The sequence below is a fragment of the Gobio gobio genome, assembly GCF_949357685.1.
Source record: "Gobio gobio genome assembly, chromosome: 3".
Lineage (NCBI taxonomy): Eukaryota > Metazoa > Chordata > Actinopteri > Cypriniformes > Gobionidae > Gobio > Gobio gobio.
In genome coordinates, this window is record NC_137099.1 from 45,275,234 (window position 1) to 45,282,183 (window position 6,950).

Consider the following 6,950-nt stretch of genomic DNA (forward strand, 5'->3'; position numbering starts at 1 on the left):
TTTCTTTAGACTCGAAAGCAAATATATTTTTCAGCATCTACTTCATGTGGCAGGTGCAATTATAGACATGAAGATGGCCACGACAGGTTTAGAAAGCTGCACTGTAGGCTTCATTGTCAGGTAATGTTGGTCATCCTCAGTTGTCATAAATTATCATTCCGATTTCGACACCAGATGGATTATTTAGTCTTTTCACATGACAACTTTCACTGTAGCATGACGAATCTGGAGAGCTAAATGGGCCAAATTATTGAAATCTAGTTCACATTGAAAAGAGTGAAACTACGTGTCACCTGTCCCAGGCTTTTAGCAAGGATTTTCATTTGCAGACACAGGTTTATTAATTCTGACATGCCTCACTGGAAGGTAAAATGTGTGTGGGAGGACTTTCTCCTTTCGCCCTGTAATTGCATCTCTCCTGCCTAATGACATGCATTCACATTTTACTCCGATAAAGAATGAAAATGCAAATTTGTTCTCTTGCCAGGTGCGTTTCAGAAGTGCTCAGAGTTGATGAATATTCTTAGTTTGAATCACATATTTATCAGCCTCAATTATGTGAGGTTGCACAGGTTGTCTGTATCGCAAAAATGTGCGCGTTTGCTCCGATTTCAATAACAACAATTTGTGTGGAATGAGTGGGAGGAGGTCAGCATGGAAATGTCACCAAATGTATCGCACCCTGACTGTATCGCGTCGGCCCTCCAGCTGAACTGTAGGAAGAAAAGGAGGGGAATGAAACCTCGATATGAGCTCTTGAACTGATACATCTCATCTCTGTGTCTGCCTTTGTGGCGAACAGGAATTGGGACACATGCTTTGAGAGAGAATGATCACAGATTCGCTGACTCTGTGATAGCCTATCTAAAGCTACAGTGGCGCAAAATTTGTGGCTGCGTACCAACTTTTATTCGACTTAAGCTTATTAGTGCTCACCAGGATCCAGTCGGGTCACACCAGTTGTTCGTAAGCTCTTTTAAATTGGGACAGAATGTTCACTCTGTAGGGCTTAGTAACTAGTTAAGTTTGTACCTTGCTTTGTACTTAATATGGTTGCACCATTTGTTCTTAACGCAAGGCATGAGCTCACCTTTAAATAATGTGCAGTCGAGTAATATGACTTTATCTTCCAATAGATCCAATAAGCAGCCTTCAAATCTGTGTTGAGGAACAGAGTATTTCACTTTTATTTCAAACTCCTTTTGCTTCTTGAAACTCTCAACTGAGAAACTGAAAACGCATACATAATACAATAAATGGTGGAAATAAATATGTACATGATAGGTCACACTTTATATTGGGTGTCTTTGAAATTGTAAAACACTTGATGCTATTGAGGTGGGATACGGGTAGATGGATGGCTCAATTATAGATAATTACAGAAATTAATTACAGCTGTAATTACATGCACAGGTTTTTGAAAACATGATTGTACACAAATTAATTTAGATTGAAGTAGTTAAGACACTTAATATAAAGTGGGACCAAATTATGAGTGTACATGTTAACATCATATGCTTCAAAACTTGGATGTAAGTTAATCAGTCTGATATTACATTCCAGTGTTTATAAGTTTACAACTAAGTTTAATGGTGCAACACCACTGATCTATATAAATAAATTGCTCATTGTGTACTGCCAACAGGTGTTGAAGCCACAGGAAGTGTTCGAGCAGCCATATTTGTATTCCCTACCAGACTTTCAGCCAAAATGTTTACCTAAATTTGCAGGGTATCGTTCACATTAATTGATTTAAAGATACACCGATCAGGCATAACATCGACATATTTTATGATATTGTGCTAGTCCCCCTTTTGCTGCCAAAACAGCCCTGACCAGTCAAGGCATGGACTCCGCTAGACTCCTGAAGGTGTGCTGTGGTATCTGGCACTAAGATGTTAGCAGCAGGTCCTTTAAGTCCTGTAAGTTGCGAGGTGGGGCCTCCATGGATCGGACTTGTTGGTTCCGCACATGCCACAGATGCTCGATTGGATTGAGATCTGGGGAAATTGTAGGCCAAGTCAACACCTCAAACTTGTTGTGCTCCTCAAACCATTCCTCAACTATTTTTGCTTTGTGGCAGGGCGCATTATCCTGCTGAAAGAGGCCACAGCCACCAGGGAATACCGTTTCCATGAAAGGGTGTACATGGGCTGCAACAATGCTTAGGAAGATGGTACTTGTCAAAGTAACATCCACATGGATGGCAGGACCCAAGGTTTCCCAGCAGAACATTGCCCAAAGCATCACAGCCTCCACCAAGCGGCTTGCCTTCTTCCCATAGTGCGTCCTGGTGTCATAATGTTATGCCTGATCGGTGTATATGACTGTACATTAATTGATACTTCAAACAGTATCTGTAATGTTTATGGTCTTTTCGGGCAGGATATGCAAAATATATAAATTATTAAGATGGGTGCATCTAAAGCACACTGCCGACAGGTTACAAAAAATATTTCTTTATGTACGTAATTATGCAGGAAATATTAAGCATGAACATATATTTGGGATTATCAGCAGAAATTGATTTGAATATACATTAAATATTACAATACATACATGCCCCTATTACTATATTGTATTATAATTAGTGCTGTCAAATCGATTAATCACATCCAAAATATGTGTGTACTGTGTATAATTATGTATAGGCCTATAAATGCACACATGCATGTATTTAAGAAAAGTATATATTTAAAATATATTTATATATAATATAAATTATATAAATATACAGTATATACATGCTAATATTTCTTAAATATACACTCTAAAAAAAAGGTTATTTTGCTAAGGTGCACCGCTACCAACATATAGAATATGTTAAGATATGGTGCTATATAGCACCAAAAGTGGTTCCTCTATTATTACGACAAGCAACCACTTTTAGTGCCAAATAGAACCTTTTTTTTTAGAGTGTATACCTGTATGTGTATTATGTACATAATTATACACCGTACACACATATATTATATAAAATACATGGTCTCATAGGCGACAGTTTAAATGAGGCTGTATATAATATCGTCTAATTTCCACAACCCATTTTTTGTGGGACTTTTATTCGTGTAAAGTTAAATACAATGTCTAGTGTCTACGCCGACCAAGGTCCAGAGCTTGAAAAGGAGACATTTATCATTTAAACCACACCACTTTTGACAGTTGCATCAGAAAAGGTTTTTTTTACTTTTTTATTGATTAAACTTCCATTAGGCCATTGCAGATACTAATGATTACATGAAAGTTCTTTAACTGCATGCCGCCTCCTCAGGTAGATGGATATTATTACTTCACACAGTCTTGACAGTAAATTTAACATCCGTGGCTTGTCTTAGCAGAGAAGCTCTATAAATAGACGACTCAGGAAGAAAAATGGAAGTTCTTTGTTACTTAACACTGATACAGATGCAGACCCTTCATATTATCATAAAGATCCATTATCTCCATTGTCATGCATCATCATCACCACTTCCACAACCATTCCTCACGGTTCCTCCACACGGTATCTTTTCAAACAAGGAAAGACTGGGCCTCGTGGGAGCTTGCATTATGGAGATTTATGAATAACTTTGAGAATGAAAGAGTCTGGTCAGATTTAATTTATTATTCCTCTAGATAAGACTTTAACAGAAATATCACCCAAAAATGACCATTGCTGTTTTCTCTACATTCCAAGTCATCTGAATTTATACAGGTTTGTGCAAGAAATGGATCAGATTTAAGTCATTATTCAATGATAATCTTGATATCCATCATAGCTCTCCTTTGAATGTTCATTATAGTGATGTATGATTTGTGAATGAATTGAATGATTCATTAAATAATTTAAATTCTGGTCTGTTTGACATGAAAAAGCTTTTATATGGACTTTTATGGTGCTTAGACCTTTTTGTGGAAAAGCATGACTAGCAAAATGTATTTTTTAGTGGTCCACAGAAATGTAAGTCAGTGTTTGACTTTGGGATCGACATGTGGGTGAGTACATGACAATAGAATTTTCATATTCTGCTAGGTGAACTATTTCATACAATGCTGTAAATGTAGCTACATTTTGTAGAAACAGAAAAATAGATGCTAATGGAGCCTATAAATGTCCTCTTTCACCAGACATCTTTGTACGCTTATCTCCATTCCGTCACTGTCGGCCTAGGAGAAGATTATGCTGTGTACATATTGTTACCAATTATGTTCCAATCTGCATTAGAGAAATTACCATAACAAAGATTGGGAGGTCGAATTTAAGACTTTATTTGTTTGGGGGCTTAGGGTGTCTACTCCCCGGAACGTTACTGTGGCCAAGCACTACTGTGACAGTCGTTATCTTTGCGCATAGCTAATGAAGCAGCGTTGCGATGCACATTGCACTTTTCCCATTCATACCTCAGTGCCTTCGATTTGGCTATGAAGAGCTGCGTACTGGCGGTGTGACAAGCGATAATACGGACAGAAATAACTAGCTTTTTTCATGCATGTCAAGTTTTAGAAGCGGTTTGATGTCGCTTACACATTGAACTCTTTCGAACACGCGTATACCCACGCCTGTCACGGTGTAGCCTGAGCGACGTTTGTTTTGACGTCTGTGGGCTTTTTCTTTTAGATTCATATTAACATGTTCCTTATATATCATGTTCATTGTGTTATGTTGTGTTAAGTGTATTAACGATATGTAAGAGTTTTTTTTTAATTGCATCTACAGTTAAGTGTCAAATTAAAAGTGATAGTCAATATATAGCTTATATGCTTTTGAGTTATATGAGTTTTTTTAAATCAGCTGTCATAATTATCATACAATCATAAAAATCATATAAAGCTATGCAGCCCCATATGCAACAAACTGTGATGCACTGTGTATTCTGACATCTTTCTATCAGAGCCAGCATTAACTTCTTGAGCAATTTGAGCTACAGTAGCTCGTCTGTTTGATCGGACCACATGGGCCAGACTTTGCTCCCCACGTGCATCAATGAGCCTTGGCCGGCCATGACCCTGTCGCCGGTTCACCACTGTTCCTTCCTTGGACCACTTTTGTGGCCACCAGTGTATAAAATCAAACACCTGGGCATGCAGACGCTTCTACAAACATTTGTGAAAGAATGGGTCGCTCTCAGGAGCTCAGTGTGTGGAACTAATTTCCTCACTACTAAATATTCTACGGCCAACTGTTAGTGGTATTATAACAAATGTGGAAGCAATTGGGAACAACAGCAACTCAGCCACAAAGTGGTCGGCCACATAAAATCACAGAGCGGGGTCAGCGCATGCCGAGGCGCACAGTGCGCAGAAGTCACCAACTTTCTAAAGAGTCAATAGCTAAAGACTCCAAACTTTGTGTGGCCTTCAGATTAGCTCAAGAACAGTGCGTAGAGAGCTTCATGGAATGGGTTTCCATGGCCGAGCAGCTGCATCCAAGCCTTACATCACCAAGTGCAGTGCAAAGCGTCGGATGCAGTGGTGTAAAGCACACCGCCACTGGACTCTAGAGCAGTGGAGACGTGTTTTCTGTGGCAAATCACGCTTCTCTGTCTGGCAATCCAATGGACGAGTCTGAGTTTGGCGGTTGCCAGGAGAAACGGTACTTGCCTGACTGAATTGTGGCAAGTGTAAAGTTTGGTGGAGGGGAGATTATGGTGTGGGGATGTTTTTCAGGGGCAGGGCTTGGCCCCTTAGTTCCAGTGAAAAGAACTCTTAATGCTTCAGCATACCAATACATTTTGGACAATTTAATGCTCCCAACTTTGTGGGAACAGTTTGGGGTTAGCCCAACAAGGATGGGCCAACTCAATATTAAACCCTAAGGATTAAGAATAGGATGTCGTTAAAGTTCATAGGCATGTAAAGGCAGGCGTCTCAAAAACTTTTGGCAATATAGTGTGTGTGTATATATATATATATATATATATATATATATATATATATATATATATATATATATATATATATATATATATATATATATATATATATATATATATATATATATATATATATATATATATATATATATATATATATATATATATATATATATATATATATATATATATATATATATATATATATATATATATATATATATATATATATATATATATATATATATATATATATATATATATATATATATATATATATATATACGCACACACACACGCACCACACACACACAGAGACAGGATGATGTCCAAATGATTCTTATGTTGTTTAAATAAATAAAAATTCTCATTTAGTACTGCCCTTCGGAGGCAACAGAAGATACTTACTTACATGTTTCCCAGAAAACAAATTAAGTACAATTTACCTTGATCTTCGAATTTAAAAAGTCCCCCCCCCCCCCCAGATCTCAATGCATTGTGTTCCTTCTGGAGCACCAGTGAATGTTTTAGTATTTTTTTAATAGTTGTGTTTGAGTCTCTCAATTGTCCTCAGTGTGAAAAGATGGATCTCAAAACCATACAGTCACTGCTGGAAACGGTTCAAATATGCAAAAGATGCTGAAAACTGGAGAATTTTTCTGAAGAACGTTGGGCAGTTTAACGGCTCAGGACAAACAAGGGACTCATTAACAATCATCATTAAAATCACTCATCACAAAAAACAGCCTTGGATCATCCAGGGAACGACACACAGTATTAAGAATCAATGGTTCATAAACTTTTGAACAGGGTCATTTTTATAAATTCAGCATTTTCTTTGTAAAATATCTTATTCAGGACATTACTAAATAAAAGAATAAAAAATAACATGCATTTTGTATGATTCCTCTTATTTTGTGTGTGTGTGTTGATTATGATGATTGATTATGATGATCATTATTATTATAAATACATATTTAATTATTCCAGGATTATTACATTCTTAATACTAATTCTAGCTAATTCATTCAGATTCATTATTATTATAAATATATTTCCAATTGTTGTATTTATTTATTATTTTTAAAGATTACGACT